The 23904-nt window shown below is 41.1% G+C and overlaps 1 protein-coding gene across 1 annotated transcript in view; it reads left to right on the top strand.

Annotated features, from left to right (window-relative positions):
• The window catches only part of TMEM150C (transmembrane protein 150C), an 86411-nt gene that overhangs the window by 25460 nt on the left and 37047 nt on the right, over positions 1 to 23904 (top strand). Inside the window, exon 2 of the mRNA XM_053463096.1 lies at positions 14259 to 14361. The gene's annotated coding sequence lies outside the window, so the exon portion shown is untranslated. The remainder of the gene's footprint in view (positions 1 to 14258; positions 14362 to 23904) is intronic.

Consider the following 23904-nt stretch of genomic DNA (forward strand, 5'->3'; position numbering starts at 1 on the left):
AAAAATCAATGGGGCACTCTCTGTGCATGCACACATAGTGTGTGTGTGTGTGTGGGGCTCTTGTTAAGCCAAACACATTAACTGTAAGCCAAAAAAGGGGAGATAGAGAGTGACATGCACTTGAGGGGATCCTGCCATAGAACTCCATACATTTGGTATGGGGGACTTCACAAAAATGTGAAGGAACTATGATGTGCATCCTTTAATATAGCTGCAAAGGGGGGACCAACTATTATTACTGCAGCCCAGTAATTTTACCTCCTCTTATTTACCCAGTCACGTGCCGAGACACAGTGTAGGGTGAGAGAAACAGACTCTCGTTAATTGTTATTTACAGTTATTTATATAGATCGAACCAGGTGAAACACAATATCTTCCACTCCTCTTGTCCCGCCCAGGGTAAGCATTCCAGCCGTCTGCCTGGTGCCTTCCCGACGCTACCACTAGGGCCAATAACAAGCTTTTTTGGTTAGGGGTAATGGGAAACAGACAGCAGCGATTACTGTCTTTTGGGGGAAGGCTGGCCCACAGGCCCCTCCAGGCACCCCAGTGATAAAATGTTCTGTCATGATGTCTTAAAAGTCCCTGTTGGTGTAATAAACCAGTAAATGTCCATATAGTGTAAGTACAGTGAGAGTACATCTGTACTCGGCAATGACTACTGAGGCAATCACACACTGTCATTTTGTAACTAGTTTCATTTCTTATTTAATAAATGTGGTAGACAAAATAGGGAGTAATACAGTGAGTGAATTTGAAACCACATGGGATTGACATAAAGATATCTTGAATCTAAGATAAGATCAAGGACTGATTAATGAGTCTTTATATCAGGAAATATGGGCAGAGTCGATAGGCTGAATGGTTCGCAAGTACCATCAAATTAAAATGTTGTGTTTTGATGAAAGGATTGAACCTTTTTTGCAATTCTGTTAAACACCATTTATTTACTTAGCTGTACGTTTGGCTTTCAGCTGATGCTAAATACCAGCTATATAGGTAGAATAGGTATGCTTCTACTCATTTGACTTGATAAAAATGGCACATATTAACATCACAACTTTTAGTATGTTGTATACTGTAATTGTTTTGGTGATATTTGGTTAAAGGGCTATTTTATCCTTTGGAAGATGAGATTTGTGTTGAAAAGTAACAGAGATGACCTGTTAACCAGCTATGCTGGTTATTATGGCTATTACCTCAATAATTAAATTTTTTCTCTCCTATTGGAGGAACAGGGAGAAGCTGTCAGAAATGTTTTTGGTCCATGTGCAAAAGTCTATTAATTAAATCATGTATGCTTATTTAGTGTGCTGAAGTTAGTAGTTTAGGAGATGTAACAAACCCACTTTAAGTTTGTCCGTGCTAGGTCTACAGCAGGTCTCTCATCCTAAATTATAATTTACAACACACCAGCATGATGAGCCTTTCATCATAGTGATGAAACCCTTCACATATAGCCATGTACAAATCATTACATTGCTGAACTTTATTCAGTTCTTGCTTGATGGCTTACTTCCATAAAGTGAAAACGATCCCACGCTACAATGTCTAATAGAAACATTGTGGGATTTTCAAGTAAACCCTGTGATCTAATTTTTACTGCAACAAGACATGTGGTTTGTATTTTAGGGAAATGATGGGTTATCGTACTCTGACTCCACTAATGCTGGAACTGAACCAATGATAATTCTGGGAAAATTAATTAATGCAGGCAGTTCTGGGTTTTTCTTTTGTTTGCCTATTACATTAAAACAAATTTATTGGACTGTTGTAACATTACTCATGTAAAGAGAGTAAGAGTTTCTTACATTCCTTACATTCCCGAATCATAATAAGCAATAATGGACTTAAACAACCAGTGAAAAGCAATGAACAGAAAAAAGATATAAATTGCCCATTGTGATTTTTCTCAACTGTTTGCAGAATTGTTTTATTGTCATACATGTTCATAACACTATACAGTGATAAATAACTAATAGAAAAACAAATGAACAACTTTTTAATATATACTCAATATAGTAATATATTCAATATACCGTATTTGCTCGATTATAAGACGACCCTGATTATAAGATGACCCCCCAAAATCTGAATATTAACTTAGGAAAAAAAGAAAAAGCCTGAATATAAGACGACCCCAAAGGAAAAAAGTTTTACCAGTAAATGTTAATTCATGTAAACTATTTTTTTAATAAAAGCTATGATTGAGAAAAATATTTTTTTTGTTTTTATTTCTTGTATTTTCCAACCTGTCCCCCAGTTACGCACATCTGCCCCCAGGCTTGCCACTCCAATATGGCACTGTGGCCCATGATATGCCTTTTAACCCTCTATATGCCACTGTGCCCCATGGTATGCCTTTTGACCCCCTATGTGCCACTTTGCCTCCAGAAATGCCTTATACCCCTATATCCCATTCTGGCATTTAGGGGGTTAAAATGCATATTATGGGGCAGAGTGGCATATAGGGAGATATAAGGCATTTCAGGAGGCAGAGTGGCATTAAGGGAGTTAAAAGGCATTGTATAGAGCACTCTGCCTCCAGAAATGCCTTATACCCCTATATGCCACTCTGGCATTTAGGGGGTTAAAAGGCATATTATGGGGCAGAGTGCCATATAGGGAGGTATAAGGCATTCCAGGAGGCAGAGTGCTCTATTAAATGCCCCCTTAACGCCACTCCAGAAATGCCCTATGCCCCCATTTAACACACACACACACACCCTATACCCCCATTTAACTAACACACACACACACTCTCTCTCACCCCTCTCTCACCTCTCACCCCTCTCACCCCTCTCAGCCCTCTCAGCCCTCTCTTACCGTTGCTTCCAGCCGGGGCAGCGGGTTGACGTCGCATTCCGCTGCAGCCGGAAGGAGGTGGAGTTGGCAGCGGGGGTTTGTATGCGTCCGTCGCGTATACTTTCCCCGGCTGTCAGAGATCAGAGTTCCCCGCACCGGTGCGGCACCGGTGCAGGGAACTCTGATCTCTGACAGTCGGGGAAGGTCTACGCGACGGACGCAGACAACCCCCGCTGCTAGCCACACCTCCTTCCGGCTGCAGCGGACGTTGTCTACGCGGATCGCGTAGACGTCAACCCGCTGCCCCGGCAATACAGCAGGAAGCACCGGTAAGTGTGTGTATGATGGGGGGGGTGAGACAGGAGGATCCAGGTCCCCTGCAGCGGTGCGGGGGATCTGGATCTTAGTCTCCTAATCAGACCTCTATTTGAGGTCTGATTAGAAGACGACCCCGATTAGAAGACGAGGGGTATTTTTCAGAGCATTTGCTCTGAAAAAAAACCTTGTCTTATAATCGAGCAAATACGGTACTTGAATGTAATTGCCCTTTGTCTTTCTAATCATGTTTTATTATTATTATTATTATTTATTTATTGATTGATATAACACCATCATATTCTGCAGTGCTGTACAGTGGATAAACAGAACATAGCAACGTCATAATGTGCACAGAAACTCATACTAATACACTCATACAAGGACACACACTAACTTAGACAGTCACACCAACACAACCAGCAACTCAACACTAACACAGACAGCCAGACACTCACAATCACAACACATTAACACACGCATTGACACGCACTAACACACCTAGATACTAAGACAGGCACTTATACTAACAAACACGCTAACATAGCCAAACACATACATTGTAACATACCCAGACACACAGTAATATACCCAGACACACACTAACATATCCAGACATACACATTAACGTACCCAGACACACACATAAACAGACACACACTAACATATCTAGAAACACATGCACAAGCAGACACACAGTAACATACCCTAATACACAAACTAACAAACACACAGAGTCACCACACTAACATACTTAGACCCACTCTCACCACACTAAGGTCACCACACTGACATAGTGTGACAAACCCTGTAACGCGAGGACCATAATTGTTACTTATATGGTCCTCTACAGCAATAAGGCTCAGGAACACCAATTTGCAGCAAATCTTGATTTATTTGTTGGTGCACAAAATACAAAATATCCCCAAAACAAAATCCATAGAAATAAAGCCAAGCTCCCATTGGAGCCCTTTCTGGCTATATTTTGCTGGTCCAGACTGACACCCACATCACTGCCTTGCCAGGACCAGCTAAGCAGGGCAATGGAAACCTCTTCCAAACAGTAAACACGTTTCCAGGCAAGTTTGCCACATTTATTCTTTCTGATTGTTATGCTTCAGCACCTGTACCTGATGGAGGCTTTATTGAATTCCTGGACCGAATCCTTCAAACCCAACTTAGGGCATACAGCCTACTACAATACTGGAGTTGGAGCACAGACCCACCCTACTCTCCAAATGCTCCACCCCAGCGACCCATACATATAATTTGTACATTTAACTACACATTTGTTCCATAACCCTTTTTATATTACATTACATTTATTTATAAAGTGCCGGCAGATTCCGCAGCGCTGTTACAGTCAGTAGGACAATTTAGAAACCCATACAATAACAAACTGGTGCAAAGGAGAAGAGGGCCCTGCTCTTGCGAGCTTACAATCTAGTCGGTGGTTGAGGGGGAAGTGAACCAATAGGAGAGGACTGCTTGGATGGGGATGAGTTGATCTGGTTCTGATGATGTGTTGAAGCTGTTGATTGTTTAGATGACTTGATTATGATAATGGTTGGGAGTAATGGAAAGGAATTCCCTGAACAGGTGGATTTTCAGAGAGGTTTTGAAAGTTTTGAAAAATTAATCTAGCTGCAGTGTTGAGGATGGATTGAAGCGGTGAAAGGCGGGTGTCAGGGTTCACTGAGAGAACCCCGACGAAGCAACTCACCTGAGTACCCGCCGATCGCGGGTACCAGCTCCCACGCCGCCGCTCTCACCAACATCCCTGCTCCTCCTCCGTCGGCTGCTCTCGCGGCTGAATCTAAGAGAGCGCGTGCACGCCCCCACCTTTCTTTATTCAGTCTTGAATGGAGAAGGCGGGGAACACCCGTCAACGAGGCCACGCACATGGCTGGATAGTGGAGTTGTCAACAGTAATAGAGATGTCAGGAAAAGTGGACAGAAGAGATGGCGGGATTACCATGAGTTCGGTCTTAGAGATGTTGAGCTTTAGGTAACGGGAATGTCATCCATGATGCAATTCCTGATAGACAGTCAGTGAGGCGAGTTAGAAGAGAGGTTTAAAGGTCAGGAGCAGAAATATAGATTAGGGTGTCATCTGCATATAGGTGGTACTAGAAACCAAAGTAAGAAATAAGTTGACCGAGGGAAGTGTAGATGGAGAATAGCAGAGGCCCAAGAACTGAGCCTTGAGGAACACCAATAGATAGTGGTAGGGAGAGGAGCAAGTTCCAGTGAATGAGACACTAAAAGTACGGATAGAAAGGTAGGAAACCCTTTTAAATTATATCATTTTACATAACTGGTTTATTTCATGGGATCTAAATGATTTTTTACTATATCAAATTATCTTAATTGCTTTTGATCCACTCGGACAGTTTTTGTTTTCCTACTATTTCAAAAGTGATTCTAGATTGTATGGTTTAAAATATTTTTTGTTGTCAAAATGTTTCTAATTCTTAAGGATTTTAGTTGTTAGAGATTATTTGTTTAATATTTTTGTTGTGTAAATGTCTTCAGTCTTCTAAAACTGCTTTTAGGCCAAAATCTATGTTTAGACCTTGTGGATTCAGGGAGCAGAGATCATAAATCCATTTAGTTTCTGCTTTATCTATTAGTTTATTGAAATTGCATCTCTCCAAACCAGCTAAACCAGGTTTTGGAAACCCCTCCAGACAGCACACACGGTTCTAGGAAAGTTTGCCACATTTGGGTCAAGGATCTTCCTCAGAACCTCCTCTTACCCAGGGAGCACAGGGGAACTAATTTGCAAATGTAACCACACATTTGATCCATAACTCAAATGCTTTTAAATGATATCATTTTACATAACTGATATTTTATTTAAGCTTACATTATTTTGCACAAAATGTATTTATTTTGTTATATTGAATTATCTTATTTGCTTTGATTTACTAGAACAGTTTTTGTTTTTCTACTATATGAAAAGTGAGTCTAGATTGTAAGAGGTTGTAAAAATCTTTCTAATTGTTAAATATTTTTGTCGTGTAAATGTCCTCACTCAAACTTGTAGTTCAAAATCTATGTTTAGACCTTGTGGGTTCAGGGAGCAAAGATCATAAATCCATTTAGTTTCTGCTTCATCTATTTGTTTATTGAAATTGCCATCTCTCCAATACTTATTTATTTTGACTATACCTAAGTACATTTCAGTGCTGTTAGGTTGCTCCCATGTTTTATTTTAAATGTAAAGAGCGATTGTGTTTAACCCCTTAAGGACAATAGGGGTTATTACTCGTAGTATATTGTGGGACAATGGCTATTTTAACATTTTTCGGTGTTCCTGTTTAGCTGTGATTTTCTTCTTTCTCATTTCGTGCTTCCACACATATTATATATTGTTTTTTTCAGGACAAACAGGGCTTTCTTTAGATACCATTAATTTTATCATATCATCTAATTTACTATAAAAAAATGATAAAATATGGGGATTTTTTGTTAAAAAATTACTTTTTCTCACTTTTTAAACAAAAAACTTTTACTCATCTGCAAATACGAATGAAAAAACCTGCTAAATAGATTCTACTATTTGTCCTGAGTTTAGAAATACCCAATGTTTTTATGTTTTTTTGCTTTTTTCTGCATGTTATGGGGCAATAAGTACAGGTAGCGTTTTGCTATTCCAAAACCTTTTTTCCAAATCTGGTAATTCTTCCCCCCATGTGCCATTTCGGGTATCTTTGAAGCCGGCCAATGCAATTTACCCCATCAAGTCATATATTTTTAAAAACTAGACACCCCAAGGTATTTCACATGCTGGTAATTTAACCCTTTCCATGCACTAATTTTACCACCAGCCTTTGTGAAACTTTATGGTAGTAATTTTTTTTGTATTTTTTTCACACACGTTGTACTTCAGGTATAAATTTATCGCTCCTGGTATATGTCCCTGTCAAACAACACCCCAATATGTGTTCAGTAACATCTCCTGAGCGCAGTGATACCCCACATGCAGGGGTTTGTTGGGTTATTTGGGAGGTAAAAGGCCGCCTTTGTGAGATGTGTATTTTTTGGCCATTTAGACATCTGATCCTACTGCCCCCATGTCCCATATTTGGGACACCTTTGAACCCGGCCAATTCAATTTACCCCATCCACTCATGCATTTTTTAATACGAGACACCCTATGGGCATTTGTAATGCCAATATTTTAACTCTTTCCATGCTGGAATTTTTATAAAGATAAAGAATTTTAGGACTTGCTTATTAATTTTTTTTTTTTTTTTTGGTGACAGTGGAGATTTTTATATATTACCATATTATTTTTATTTTTTTAAAACATTTTTTTTAAAAAAAAAAATTTAAATTTTTTTTTAATTTTTTTTTTTTTACTAATCACTCATTAGTGAGCTGGGCTCCATTGACCTTGCATGGTTGGATGCAGTACCTGCATTCAACCTGCAGGAGGAGCTCGAGAGTTCACAAGAGGGTCTGGATAGACCCTCTATGAACTCATTTCTATTGTTAATGCCATCCTGTGAATGACGGCAACGTCATTTACAGGATGGCACTTGTGGTTGCTCTTCGGAGCAATCACAAGGCGATCGGGGTAGGGGGGTAGTGTTGCTGATATGCCTCGATATCGAGGCATGTCAGTAACACCATTTATGCTTAGGAAGCGATTCAGATCGCTTCCTAAGCTGTTTTAGCCGGGCGCCGCCGCGATCTTTCATGATCGGTGCGGCGGCGGCCATTTTTCTTCCGGGGAGGGCTGCCAAGGGCTGCCCTCCCCGGATCCACGGTCAGCCTCACTTGGGAGGCTTCCGTGGATGCTGCAAAGCCGCCGATCGCGGCGAAAACGCCGCGATCGCGGCGATGCAGCTATTTAACGGCAGCCCGTACATGTACGGGCATTGTCGTTAACCCGTTGCACGGCAACCCCGTACATGTACGGGGATTGTCGTTAAGGGGTTAATATAACTCTTTTTGATATTATTTATATGTTCGTATAATCTTTTATAGGGGTCTAAATGTTCTCCCAACATGTTGTGGTTTTTTACAGTCAAAAGAAACTGTTCCTACAAATTTGGAAGCATAGCATTGTCCAAAATGTCTTTGCATGCTGAAGCATTAAGCTTTCCCTTCCCGGAAGTAAAGGGCCTAGCCAACCCCTGAAAAACAGCCTAATACCATTATCCCTCCTGCACCAAACTTTATATTTGGCACAATGTCAGTCAGGTAATATTCTCCTTGCATCAAACCAAGACTTACCTATAAGACTGCCAAACAGAGACACGTAAACTATAAGTATTGGAAGTATTCTTTTAATACTAATTTGGCTCCACAGGACACGTTTCTAGCGCTCCAGATGTCAGTGACGGCACGCTTTACACCACTCCATCTGGTGCTTGGCATTTTACTTGGTGATGTGAGGCTTGCATTCAGCTGATCTGGAAACCCATGGCAGATCAGCTGCCTGCAGATCATGGCAGATGAAGCCCCCCCCCCACACAATTTTTGTGCTGATATTAATGACAATGAAAGTTTAGCACTCTTCAGCTAAACTTTTATGAAATCAGCAGAGCGACTTTTATGCACCATGTGCCTCAGCACTAGGGTGACCACATATTATTTCTGTCATTCAGGGACACACTATGAAGCGCATATGTGTTAGACATGCATTTTTAACTACACAACACATAAAACAGCACTTGCATGTATCGATCAACTGAGTAAGACATACAAACCCTGTATTTGCAGGTATACATAAATAATGTCCTATGGGATGAAATATGATTACAAAATAACAGCTGAACTGTCAGTTTCTTTAATATTAGCCCCTGCTGTCGATATATATTAATATTAGACCCTGCTGCCAATTTATATTACTGTTAGCCCCTGCTGCCAATATATATATGTAAATATTAGACCCTGCTGTCAATATATATAAAAATTAGTGCCTGCTGCCAATATACCGTATTTGCTCGATTATAAGACGAGGTTTTTTTCAGAGCAAAATACCCCTCGTCTTCTAATCGGGGTCGTCTTCTAATCAGACCTCAAATAGAGGTCTGATTAGGAGACTAAGATCCAGATCCCCCGCACCGCTGCAGGGGACCTGGATCCTCCTGTCTCACCCCCCCCATCATACACACACTTACCGGTGCTTCCTGCTGTATTGCCGGGGCAGCGGGTTGACGTCTACGCAATCCGCGTAGACAACGTCCGCTGCAGCCGGAAGGAGGTGTGGCTAGCAGCGGGGGTTGTCTGCGTCCGTCGCATAGACCTTCCCCGACTGTCAGAGATCAGAGTTCCCTGCACCGGTGCCGCACCGGTGCGGGGAACTCTGCTCTCTGACAGCCGGGGAAAGTATACGCGACGGACGCATACAAACCCCCGCTGCCAACTCCACCTCCTTCCGGCTGCAGCGGAAGGCGACGTCAACCCGCTGCCCCGGCTGGAAGCACCGGTAAGAGAGGGGTGAGAGAGGGAGAAGGGGGGTGAGAGAGGGGGAAGGGGGGGTGAGAGGGGGGAGAGAGAGAGTGTGTGTGTTAGTTAAATGGGGGTATAGGGTGTGTGTGTGTGTTAAATGGGGGCATAAGGCATTTCTGGAGTGGCGTTAAGGGGGCATTTAATAGAGTACTCTGCCTCCTGAAATGCCTTATACCTCCCTATATGCCACTCTGCCCCATTATATGCCTTTTAACCCCCTAAATGCCAGAGTGGCATATAGGGGTAAAAGGCATTTCTGGAGGCAGAGTGCTCTATACAATGCCTTTTAACTCCCTTAATGCCACTCTGCCTCCTGAAATGCCTTATACCTCCCTATATGCCACTCTGCCCCATAATATGCATTTTAACCCCCTAAATGCCAGAATGGGATATAGGGGTATAAGGCATTTCTGGAGGCAGAGTGGCACATAGGGGGTCAAAAGGCATACCATGGGGCACAGTGGCATATAGAGGGTTAAAAGGCATATCATGGGCCACAGTGCCATATTGGAGTGGCAAGCCTGGGGGCAGATGTGCGTAACTGGGGGACAGGTTGGAAAATACAAGAAATAAAAACAAAAAAAATATTTTTCTCAATCATAGCTTTTATTAAAAAAAAACAGTTTACATGAATTAACATTTGCTGGTAAAACTTTTTTCTTTTGGGGTCGTCTTATATTCAGGCTTTTTCTTTTTTTCCTAAGTTAATATTCAGATTTTGGGGGGTCGTCTTATAATCAGGGTCGTCTTATAATCGAGCAAATACGGTATATATAAATATTAGACCCTGCTGCCAATATATATAAATTTTGGACCCTGCTGCCAATAAATTTTTTATTGACAAAATTGGACCCTACGCAAGCGTTTCCTTGGGCCCCGCTCCACATTCCCTAGCATGCAACATTCCCGCACCAAAAAATAGGTATAGATCAAATAAACAACACATAAAACAGCACTTGCATGTATCGATCAACTGAGTAAGACATACAAACCCTGTATTTGCAGGTATACATAAATAATGTATGGAAACATAGCATAACATATATGAATCAACAGAATAACACACAAACCCTGCTTTGCAGCTATAGATCAATTGGAATTCACATAAAAACTCGGCATTAAAGCTATAGATAAAACCCCCTTAAATTACAGGCATAGATCACAGGTTACACAACCCAAAGCCAGCCCTGACATCCACACTGCCCAAATAGAACCGGACCTGCACCCAGATAACACACATAGGACTTGCCATCTTTGTCCCCAAACAGCCCAGCATGAGTCAACTTTGTCCTCAAACAGCCCGGCCTGTGCCATCTTGGTCCCCAAGGCTTAAACACCCTGCTGGTGCCATCTTTGCCTTTCCACAAATCATTTATACATCTATTATACACACAAACACTTTTACAGTCATTCACTAATTCACACTTTCATTCACATAATAAATTATTCTCTCACTCATTCACACAAATCATTCTCACAAATTCATTAATTCTCTCCCTCATTCAGACAATTCACCCACACACTGATTTATTCATTCTCTCACTCACACATTTATTTCAATATTCTTACTACCCTCTTTCTCACTATCTACCCCACTTCTCCCCCCCTTTCTCACTATCTACTCCCTCTCCCTCCCTTCTCACTTTCTACCCTCTACCTCCCTTCTCACTATCTATTCCCTATCCCTCCCTTCTCACTATCTACTCCCTCTCCCTCCCTTCTACTATCTACCCTCTCTCTCCCTTCTCACTATCTACCCCCTCTCCTCCCCTTCCCATTATCTACCCTCTTTCCTCCCCTTCTCATTATCTACCCTCTTTCCTCCCCTTCTCATTATCTACCCTCTACCCCCTTTGTAGTTCACTTACCTTCCAGAAGTCCTGCAATGGGAGCATGAGGCCTCTGTCTCCCTGCTCTGCCACAGTGCACGCTGCTTCACTGCTGAGCGCAGGAATATGATGTCATATTCTGGCGCTCAGCATGACATGCCGGCACCGTGACCGAGCTAGAGGCCTCGCGGAGGAGACTGAGGGGCGCCAATCATTTTCTGAAAACTTCATGAGAGACCGCTCGGCGCCCCTCTCATTCCTCCACGTCATAAAAAAAAAAAACGTTTCATTTCTGGGCATCAGGGACTCAGCACTCAGTGACCCCGATCTGTGACTGTATGTTGTCTTCCACTTCGTGGTTGAGTTGCTGCTGTTCTTATACACTTTCACTTTCTAATAGTACCACTTACAGTTTACCGTGGAATATCTAGCAGTGATGAAATTACACAAACTGACTTATTGCAAAGGTGGCATCCTATCACAGTATCACACTTGAATTCACTGAGATCTTCAGAACGACCCATTTTTTCACAAATGTTTATTAATGCAGACTGCATGGCTAGGTGCTTGATTTTATACACCTATGGCAATTGATTGAAACACCCGAATTCAATAATTAAGTGGTGTGTCCCAATACTTTTGTCCGTCTACCATATGTCACTCCTTAGTATTACTGTGTCTGAATGCATTTAAATGTTAAAATTGTTCCCTCTATGGTGTTTTGATAAAAAGTAACTGTGGCACAGGCTTAAAAAAAAATTACATTTTTTTTTAATTTGTCCTTTGGGCCCTAGTCAGTCCAGGACAAGTAGATTATATCCCCTGTAGGAATGACAGGAACCATAAAAAAACCTGTGCTCCTCCCTTTCATATACCCTTCTACTGGACACTAGCCTCCACAGGTCCCCTGCTTGTGTCGGGGTAGGTGTCTGTCTGCCCAGCAGTTGCCTGGTTCTGTTAGAGAAGTGGAACAGCATTGATTGTGACCTGGGTGGGTGCAGCTGAAGAACGGGACGGCGGCAGTTGAGGGGTAGATTGGTCAGGCATGTAAGGTAACTGGAAGGCCCGTGCTACCATTTGTTGGGGGTATTGAAAAAGCCATGCCATAGTGGGGTAACCTGCAAAATTAAATGGTTGGGGAAGGAAAGGGTTAAAATATGTTGCCTGAGGGTTAAACAGTCCCATGTACATATAGTTACATAGGTCTTTTTTCAACCTTATGAACTAAGTCCATCAAGTTCAACCCTTCTACCTAACCTTCCTATTCTTGATCCAAAAGAAGGCAAAAAAATACCCTAATTAAGCTACTTCGAACTCTGCCATCAGGGGAAAAAAAATCCTTCTTGACTCCAAGAGGCAATCGGATTTCTCCTTGGATCAAGAAGCTCTAAAATATTAATGTTATTCTATTTATATCCCTGTATGTCATGCCTTTCTAAGAAAATATTGAGGCCCCTTTTGAAGCTATTTAATGTATTGGATAACACCACCTCCCTTGGAAGTGAATTCCATACCTTTATTGTCCTCACTGTAAAGAATCCCTTCCTTTGTCGTCTATGAAACCTGCGCTCTTCCAGTCTCAGAGGGTGACCTCTTGTTCTTTGTATATTTCTGTTAATGAACAGGTCACTGAAGAGCTCTTTATATTGGCCCTGCATATATTTTTATAATGTTATCATATCCCCTCTGAGACGCCGTTTTTCTAGCGTATATAATTTTAACTTTTTTAGTCTCTCTTCATAACTAGTATCTCCCAATCCCCTTATTAATTTCGTAGCCCTCCTTTGCACTTTTTGTAATTCCATAATGTCCTTTTTAAGGACCGGTGCCCAGAATTGTACTGCATATTCAAGGTGAGGTCTTACCAATGACCTGTAAAGAGGCAAGATAATATCCTCCTCCCTTGAATCGATACCTCTTTTTATGCATGCTAAAACCTTATTGGCCCTCGCAGCTGCTTGCTGGCATTGCACACTGTTCTCAAGTCTGTTGTTAACCATTATTCCTAAATCCTTCTCATTGGTAGTTTCCCCCAAGGATATTCCATTTAAAGAATAGGTTGCATTTTTATTATTTTTACCATAATGCATAACTTTGCATTTCTCTATATTGAACCTCATCTGCCACTTGCACATCCAGTCCCCAACTCTGTCTAAATCTTCCTGCAAAGAAGAAACATCAAGATTAGTCTGAATTACCCGGTTGTATAGTGAAAATAGGGGGGACTGGTAAGGCAGGGGTTAACTGGGAATAGGGGGAAGGTACCTTACCTTCCGACTGCTGGCTATTGTCAGCAAGCAAGGGGTTAAATTCAAATAACGGGGCGGAACCTTCGTTTCTAGAACCGTGGGGGGAAGATCTAGCCACTTCTGGTCCGTCATTTTGAGTAGGCGCGAGCAGCGCGCTGGGTTATTTGACCCATCCGGTCTATTTAGACCAGATGGTTTTCCATATGGGAGACTGCTTCCCAGCGGCGCGGAAGAAGGTCCCTGGGCTGCCGCAGTAGCGGTACTGGCCTGGGTAGCGTGTCTGGAGGGCCCCTGGGTAGCTGGCGTACCTGGGAACTCTCCGGGTTTGACCCAGAGATTGCCGGGTGAGTGCCACTCCTCTGGGTCAAGACCCTAATCCTCCGGGTTGCGGGGTCGGGAGGAGGTTGAAGGATTAAATGAAGTGTAGGAAAGGCGGGAAAGGTAGCGGGATAGCAGGGAAGGTGGAATGGATAGAGGAGGTAGGACGGCAGGGACGATGACGTGGTCTGGAAACCAGGGCTGCCTCACCAGCCAAAAGGGGATCCCGGCGGTATCTCCTCGGAGGTCTAACTTTTCTGTTTTTCTTTTCCAGGTGAGTTCCTGTTCCAGCTTAATCGAGCAGGTAGAAGGCCTCGGCTTCCATTGTTCTCCAAAGCGGGTCCGGCATCAGGATCTGAAAAAACAAAGCAGAAAAAGTGAGTAATGCAGGCCTAATCCTTGAGGGCCAGGTTAAATACTTAACTCATTTTCCTAATCCCCTTGTCCCATATTTTCCCGCCGTAAATGGCCCAGCCTGCTGCTCTTTGTTCTCTTTAGAGAAAGATTGCATGTTGGGCCAGCTAATCTCGATTTTCAGAAAGGCTGTTTAAAAAAAAAAAAAAAAAAAAAAAAAAAGAAGCAGAAAGAAACATTACACTTCTGTGTTTTCCTTTATGTTGGACACTTAAAGAAAAAAACTTAAAAAAAAAAAACTTAAAACACTTCTAATGCTGAGTTAGGAAGAAAGTGTATGCTTAGTATGCAAGCTGAGAGATTTATATATTAGGTAAATGAAAAACTACCTAAATACATGTTATTGGAGAAATCATAGATTGCCTTATTTGTATTACATAGATATGTCCATGGATATATCGAGACGTCACTATAAAAGTCATAGGAAGCAAAATCTGGACCGCCTTTTTACAATACAGTATAGTTATTCTTTTATATTATTATTTCTGGCCTTATTTTCATGTCTTCATTTGTTATTTCCCATAGATAATAGAAATAGTTAATTTCTTGTCAGGTTACTTACTGCCATTAGTGATACAGAAACACATAATTTGTCTGCAAAATGCAAATATTACCTGCTGTGAAATATCTCATTGGATCTTCTGTCTTGTTTAACATTGTGTCTTCTGCTCACCAAATGCATATTTAAATTTGAATTAATCTCTATCACTTTTGTTAGGCTGTTTTACATTCTCGCAAATGTTTTTTTTTTATTACCGTATTCGCTCGATTTATAAGACAAGGTTTTTTTCAGAGCAAATGCTCTGAAAAATACCCCTCGTCTTATAATCGAGGTCGTCTTATAATCAGACCTCAAAATGTCCGCTGGGGCCATGCTGCTTACCGGGCTTTGGTCGCGAGCAGCAGGAGAACAGGAAGCTAGAAGAGTGTCACATAACTCTGCCTCCCCCTCTTTCCTCTGGGGTGGGGCCAGAGAAGTTGCTCGCACAGCCGGGCCCGTGCAGAAGTCTTCGAGTGAGAGATCTGCAGTTCAGGTAAGGGGGTGGGGGAGAGTTTTTGAGCAAGTATGTGTGATTAATGGAATTAATGAGTATTTAAATGTTTGTGAATGAGTGCGTGTTAGTATGGATGTGTAAGGGGGGTGGTGGTGGTAGCATGGCATAGGGAGGCTGTACTCAGACTCCTATCATCCCCAGGTTCCAGCATGTACTGGCTGCCTTGGCTTGATAGGAGTGTGATTGCTGTTAGCAACATTTATGGAGGCAGAGTGGCATATAAAGGGTTAAAAGGCACATCATGGGGCAGAGTGGCAAATAGGGGTATAAGGCATTTCTGGGGGCAGAGTGGCAACCCTGGGGGCAGATGTGCATAACTGGGGGGGCAGGTTGGCAAATAAAAGGAAATAAAAAAATATATATTTTTCTCAATCATAGCTTTTATTAAATATGAAAATATTGTTTACATGAAATAATATTTACTAGTAAAACTTTTTTTCCTATAGGGTAGTCTTATATTCAGGCTTTTTGTTTTTTTCCTAAATTAATATTTAGATTTTGGGGGGTCGTCTTATAATCAGGGTCGTCTTATAATCGAGCAAATACGGTACCATTATATGTATCAAAGCCTCTGACTATAGTTTTTCAGTTGGAATATAACTCTTTGTTGAATACCGTTATTCATAGTGTGGTTTTTCTTAAATATTCTGCTTTTTCCTCTAATTCATATGTGTTAAAAACTTTCTTTGTTTTTTTTTTTTTAACCTTGTAAATCATATCCTGTATGTACAGTAAAGGGACAGTTTTACTGTACACTATCTCACTCTATCTACCCCCTCTCCCCCCTTCTCAGGCTATCTACCCCCTCTCCATACCCCCATTCTCACTATCTACCCTCTCCCTACCCCCCATTCTCACTATCTACCCTCTCCCTACCCCCTTCTCACTATCTACCCTCTCTCCAACCCCCTTCTCACTATGTACCCTCTCCCTACCCCCTTCTCACTATCTACCCTCTCCCTACCCCCTTTTGTAGGTCACTAACCGTGCAGTCCTGTGGTGGGAGAGCGAGGCCTCTGTCTCACTGCTCTGCTGTGGGTAGAATTAACTACTAGTAACAACATTCTACAAATCTGATATTAATTTTATTGTTCATTAATCTACTAGAATGGGATCAATTACAAAAGATTATCTTTCATGAACCTCTGAAGAAACTTTCAAACCTTCAATGCGAGAGGAGAGGCAAATCTCTCTCAATGTCATTTGTAAAGACATAGCAAACAATACATTTTCCTTAAATTTAAACCTGAGCATTTTCATTGGTGACCTTGGTTTAACATATGAGGCCCATCTTTTAAATTCCTAAGTTCTGTCATTCATCAAAGTGTTCTGTAACCTTTTAAACCACATATTTGAGCTGACCCACAGAGACTCACATGCCATCAATCAAGTTCAGGGTGTCTGATTTCAAGGCCGTAATTTTGCCAGTAATTTAGGCACTTCTGGTTGAACAATCTAATATTATTATTATCACTAAGCCACGTTTTTAATATTTTTCTAAATAGGCCAGTGTCCATAGTGTCCTCAGATAATGGTATCTGACACCCCTAATTAAGAATTACATTCATATCACCTATTTTTAGCAAAAAATTATGTCTAATGATAGAGTGTAGTTGATGTATTTAAGTGACAGATTATGTCTGAAAAAAAAAAAAATGTGGACTACTCCTAGCCTTCTACTTACAAGTATTATATAGAAGATCCAGACAAGGGTTTTACATTTACTTCTTAGCTAGTATTTTACTCAAGCCTTGTTGTACAAGAAAGGTGCTAAGAAATGTGTAATTATGTCTATATTGACACTGCAAAATATAATGAGAAACCAGACATTATTGAAAACATCTTTCACAATACCTTACCTGAAGATATGGTGTGGTAAACCACACTTTTCTCACATTACAATAATGGACATATGAATTGATAATTTAATGGTTAAAACTCTTCAAGAATAAGTGAATATGTTATTTTGTGCATAAAATATACTTGCATTTTAGTTGAATAGCTCACTTGTTTATGAATACCAGAAACTAGAGCAAAGTTTCATAATGTATCAACAATAAATTAAGGAAAAATGCTTGAACTAAACATAATCCTATTTTATAACCAACCAAAGAGTCATTGAACTCTTAAGATCGGTAGCAGATGTTAAACTCATGTGATGCCTTTCACACAGAGTTCTGTTTCTTTTTCTGTGAAACAATCTAGACTCCAACTATGATAAATTCAAGAAGAGAATGCTTTCACTTTTTGGATTCCATCTCTCCTCTATTGGCCGCTCCCGTGCATTTCCAGGACCTGTGCTGGCAAGCGCACAGAATTGAAAGGTGTAATGCTAGGGAAGCACCCTGCGTTGGCATGCCTGACACTTGATTTGCCAGGCTTCTGTAAGGACTATACTTCTGTAAGGACAACGGTAGCCTTGCAAATCGATGGGTCAACCAGGCGAGATCTGCGCCTGCCCGTCTGTGCGCACCTCCATGACTTTTGTGCAACTAGGCCTATTTTCAGTTACGGACTTAGAGCTGCAGCTCCATCAGCACCTACATCATTTTGGCCCTGGTCTTATCACTTATGTTCTATCAATCCAGTTCAGGGTGTCTGCCATTAAGGCTGTCTCAGATTGAACGTTCTACAGTAATAATAATAATAATATCACTAATCCACATTTTGAGTATTTTTCAAAATAGCCCAGTGTCTGATACCCCCAGATTTACATTTATATCATGTATTTTTTTATTAAATGGTGCCTTATGATGGATTCTAGCACTTTGCCGCCCCAAGCCCTTTTTTTTCACTTACCAAGTTGTCAGTACCCGCTCGGCGCCCCTCTCTCTCCTCTGCGAGCCCTCTAGCTTGGTCTCGGTGCCGGCTTGCAATGCTGAGCGCCGGAAATGACTCGCCGCAGGACTGCTGAAAGGTAAGTACAAGGGGGGAGGGAAAGGAAGGGTAGATAATGGGGGGCAGCAGGGAAGATAATGGGAGGGGGTGGCATTCTAAACTTCGCCCCAGGCGGCATTTTGTCTTGGGCCGGCCCTGGTCACCAGCTTGCTTTTAGGTTGTTGTACTCGCTACCTCTCCATTGACATAAGATGTTTACCTGCTCCCGACACACCTGTTACTTATTCCTACAATCATGCACCTATATAACCCAGGCATACACCTATCTTTCATGCTAGGGAATTGTAGTTCCTGTCCTTTATTGCTGATCTTGTGGATTTCTGATTCTCCGGTTTTGATCTCTGCCACGGACTCCGACAACAATCCTGGTACTAATGGCATTGACAATAAAATAGTTATGACGAGGAACACCTTACTACCTGCATAGGGCACTACTCGCTTTATAGAAATTAAAAATTAACCGCTTATTATATAATGATAACATTACTAGGTTGTTTTAATTGTCTGAGGCAGCAAATATCTCCCGAAATTTATTTCTTTAATAATAAGAATAGAATAGAAGAATATTATTAATACATATTGCATACATTTCTAAATTCTCTTTATGCTGAGGCTATTCAAATGATTAACCACTAATGTATACATTTACTGAGAAGCCGTTTAATGTCATTTTGAGTTTGGTTTGGAAGCAGCACTGCATATACCAGTATCAATTATTATATAATCACTGCCACTATAACAGGAGTGTTTTCTAGAATTGGTTATTTTTTCTGTATTCAATTACCGTATATGAGCTGTTAATTGTAGTTACTGTAATAGTTTTCCATTGCACATTATTTGGCAAGTATTATTGTTGAAAAAATAACAAGACAAGAAATTATGAATCACTTCCTACATCAACTCCCCTGGTAGAAAGTCAGGATGAGTGTTTTCTGGATGGATCCCATTTATTGAGGCAGTTTGAGAGGATTCTTTTGTTCTATATGCGTTTTCCTTTCAACCGAAAGACATTGTATTTTATAGCTCTTTGGGGATCAAGTAAACTGCATTTCTGAAGTGAAAAAAAGGTAAAAATAATTATAAAAATGTTTCAGGCCAGAATTATAAATAATTAAAAATAACCTCTGGTCTAGATTTCTCTAGCCAGTGAATAATATTTATATTGTATCGTTTAAAATGATGTTGTTTTTATAAACTTATAGCTGCTAGTAAACTACTGAAAACAGGGGGTACTTCATATATTATTTTAAAATAGGGGTAGCCAAGATGTTGACCATCAGCTAAATTGTATGTATAACTTCCAAGATGCATAGTTATCCATATTTCTTGCACAGTTGGAAAGCAAACTGCCGACGAACCTCTAATTAATTTTTTGTATGTCAAATAAAAAAACAACTCCATACAAATGCATGTTCTTACAACCTTATTACCCACCCTTGTGGACAGAGCAGTATTCACACACTTTTTTGTAACACATACCAACAGGTAGCAATGATTCAGTCCAGGTCTGTGTGGCCTTGTGGGAAAGAAAAATTATAAATAATCCATCATAAGCGCACAAGGCAGATGATGAACCCAATTTTTGTCTTACCTTATGTTGTCTTACCATTTATTAGTAGGGCATAAAGTCCCTTTCTAATCTCAAGGCGAAAAAATGCTCAGGGATCGCTGCCTCGAGTGATGTTCTTTTAAAGATATACCGTATTTGCTCGATTATAAGACGAGGTTTTTTTCAGAGCAAATGCTCTGAAAAATACCCCTCGTCTTATAATCGGGGTCGTCTTCTAATCAGACCTCAAATAGAGGTCTGATTAGGAGACTAAGATCCAGATCCCCCGCACCACTGCAGGGGACCTGGATCCTCCTGTCGTCGCCCCCCCCCCACACACACACACACTTACCGGTGCTTCCGGAGGTGAAGTTGGCAGCGGGGGTTTGTATGCGTCCGTCGCAAATACCTTCCCCGACTGTCAGAGATCAGAGTTCAAGAGTTCCTGATCTCTGACAGCCGGGGAAGGTATTTGCGACGGACGCATACAAACCCCCGCTGCCAACTCCACCTCCTTCCGGCTGCCGCGGAATGAGACGTCAACCCGCTGCCCCGGCAATACAGCAGGAAATTGGAAGCACCGGTAAGTAAGTAAGTAAGTAAGTAAGTGTGTGTGTGTGTGTGTAGGGCATTTCTGGAATGCCTTACACCCCTATATGCCACTCTGGCACTTAGGGGGTTAAAAGGCATATTATGGGGCAGAGTGGCATATAGGGAGGTATAAGGCATTTCAGGAGGCAGAGTGGCACATAGGGGGTCAAAAGGCATACCATGGGGCACAGTGGCATAAAGAGGGTTAAAAGGCATATCATGGGCCACAGTGCCATATTGGTGTGGCAAGCCTGGGGGCAGATGTGCGTAACTGGGGGACAGGTTGGAAAATACAAGAAATAAAAACAAAAAAAAATATTTTTCTCAATCATAGCTTTTATTAAAAAAAATAGTTTACATGAATTAACATTTACTGGTAAAACTTTTTTCCTTTGGGGTCGTCTTATATTCAGGCTTTTTCTTTTTTTCCTAAGTTAATATTCAGATTTTGGGGGGTCGTCTTATAATCAGGGTCGTCTTATAATCGAGCAAATACGGTAATTTAGAAACTTTTGATCCAAAAAAAATGCTTCAACTACTAACACAAACAGTTAACGGGGAGGCGGGTGCGTTTTACATCCAAGTACTTAAAACCAAAAAAACTTTATGTCCTGGCTCTTAAACGCAGCGTGCTGAGACAGTGGAAATGCCGATGGAGAGGGCTTTGCTGGTGACTATGCTTTATCGACCAGGCAGTCCCTCAGTCCACATATTGTATGGACAAAAAAGCACAGTACGCTAACATCAAAACCTCATCCCAACTATAACATATGGTGAAAGGGACATGGCTGCATGGTTTGGGGCCGCTTTGATGTATCAGGGTCTAGAGGGAAAAAATGAATTCCCAAGTGTATCAAGATATTTTGCAGGAGAATGCAAGGCCATCTGTCCACCAAGCTCAACAGAAGTTGGATGATACAGCAGGACAATGACACAAACCACAGAAGAATATCAATTAAATAATGGTTTCAACAGAAGAAAATGCTCAAGTCCTGATCTCATCCTGATTGAGATATTGCGATAAAGGGACCAATTCGCACCAGACATCCCAAGAATATTGCTAAAGTAAAACAGTTTTGTAATGAGGACTGGTCCAATTGTGCAGCTCTGATCCACATCTACAGGTAATGCTGTTTGAATTCAATGCTACTAAAGGAGCGTGAACTAGTTATTAAATCTCAGAGTTCACATGAATGTTCCACCCTGCACTGTGAATGTTTAACCGGTGTGTTCAATAAATTAGATACGTGAGCTGTAGATATAGGGACACTAACCACCCAAAAAACTCATATGGCTATTTTTTTCTGCGGTACAGGATTGTTTAACCCCTTCGTGACAAAGGTTGATTTTACTTTTTGTACCCTTCGTGACAATGGCCGTTTTAACATTTCTGCGCTGCTCGTGTTTAGCTGTAATTTTCTTCTTTCCCGTTTACTGAACCCACACACATTATATATTGTTTTTTTTCAGGACAAGAAGGGCTTTCTTTAGATGACATTGTTTTGATTGTATCATATTATTTACTATTAAAAAAATATAAAATATGGTGAAACATTTAGAAAACAATGACTGTTTCTAACTTTTAGTTGAAAAATCTTTTACTCATCTATAAAAGGTAATGAAAAAAACTGCTAAATAGATTCTACTATTTGTCCTGAGTTTAGAAATACCCAATGTTTTTATGTTTTTTGCTTTTTTCTACACATTATGGGGCAATAAGTACAGGTAGCGTTTTGCTATTTCAAAGCCATTTTTTCCAAATCTGGTAATTCTTCCCTCCATGTGCCATTTCGGGTATCTTTGAAGCCGGCCAATGCAATTTACCCCATCAAGTCATATATTTTTGAAAACTAGACAGCCCAGGGTATTCCAAATGCTAGTATTTGAACCCTTTCCAAGCACTATTTCTACCATCAGCCTTTGTCAAACTTTATGGTAGTAATTTGTTTGCATTTGTTTTTTCACACACATTTTACTTCAGGTATGAATAAACAGGTTCTGGTATATGTCACTATCATAAAACACCCCAATATGTGTTTACCAACATCTCCTGAGTACAGCGATACCTCACATGAATGATTTTGCCTGGCTGTTTGGGGGCAAAATGGCCACATTTGGGGCATGCGCATTTTCAATGTTGAACTTTGGCATTTGGGGATCCACTGCCCATGCCCTATTTGGTACATCTTTGAGCCGGGCCATTTCAGTGTGCCCAACAAAACCATATATTTTTGAAAACTAGACACACCAGGGTATTTTAAATGCTGGTATTTTAACTCTTTGCATGCACACATTTTACCACCAGAATTTTTTCAAAGTTTGCAGTAGTATTCTTTTGTGTGTATTTTTCCCCCACACACCTATGTTATGTATGAATTTACAGCTCCTGGTATATGCCGCTGTCACACGACACCCCAATATGTGTTCAGCAACATCTCCTGAGTACAGTGATACCCCATATGCATGGGTTTGTCATTTTGGGGGGGAACTAAAAGGCCACATTTGGTATGTGTGCATTTTTCTAATTGGAAATTAGATGTGTGGCCATCCTTCCCCCCGTGTTAATTGGGACCTTGTTGAACCCGGCCAATTCAATTTACGCCATCAAATCATACCTTTTTTAAAAGTAGACACCCCATGGGCATTTAATATGCCAGTATTTTAACTCTCTCCATGCGAGAATTGTTTTAAGCTAATGTGCTAATTTTAGGACTTGCTCACAAAAATATATTTTTTATATATATATTTTATTTTTTTGCCTTTTTTAAAAAAAAAATTTAATTTTTTTTTTCAACTTGAAGGTTCCCCTGATAGTGGCATCAGTGGGAAATTATTTTTACATTTTACTGTTTTGTTTACTATTTTTTTCTAATTATTATTCATTTTATTTTATTTTTTAATTTATTTTTACTAATCACACTGTGATTAGAAAACTGGGCTCCATTGACTTGCATGGTTGAATGCAGTACCTGTATTCAACCTGCAAGTGGAGCCAGAGTTCTCTAGAGGGTCTGAGACCGTCTAGCGAACTTTTTCAACTTTATTGTTTTTTTCCCGGGCCGCCGCCATCTTGCAGATGGCGAAGATCACCGGCAGCTGCGGCTGTGACCGCTCTCCGGAGCGGTCACAGTCCATCCAAAGGTAAGTTTTTGGTGTCGCTGGATGCCTCCTGATCGAGGCATTCCAGCGACACCATTTAAGTTTAGGAGGTGATCGTTGATCGCCTCCTAAACGCTTTTAAAACGGGCGTCCACCGCCATACAATGTATGGCGGTTGTTGACGCCCCGGGGAGGGGCCAGACATGGCCCCTGGTGCCGATCGTGGCGTTGCTGAATGCCTCGAGGTCGAGGCATTACAGCAACGCCGTTTGGTTGCAGAAAGCGAACGTAGATCGCTTTCTGCACCCGTTTAA

Source organism: Spea bombifrons, chromosome 1 (assembly GCF_027358695.1).
Source record: "Spea bombifrons isolate aSpeBom1 chromosome 1, aSpeBom1.2.pri, whole genome shotgun sequence".
Taxonomy (NCBI): domain Eukaryota; kingdom Metazoa; phylum Chordata; class Amphibia; order Anura; family Pelobatidae; genus Spea; species Spea bombifrons.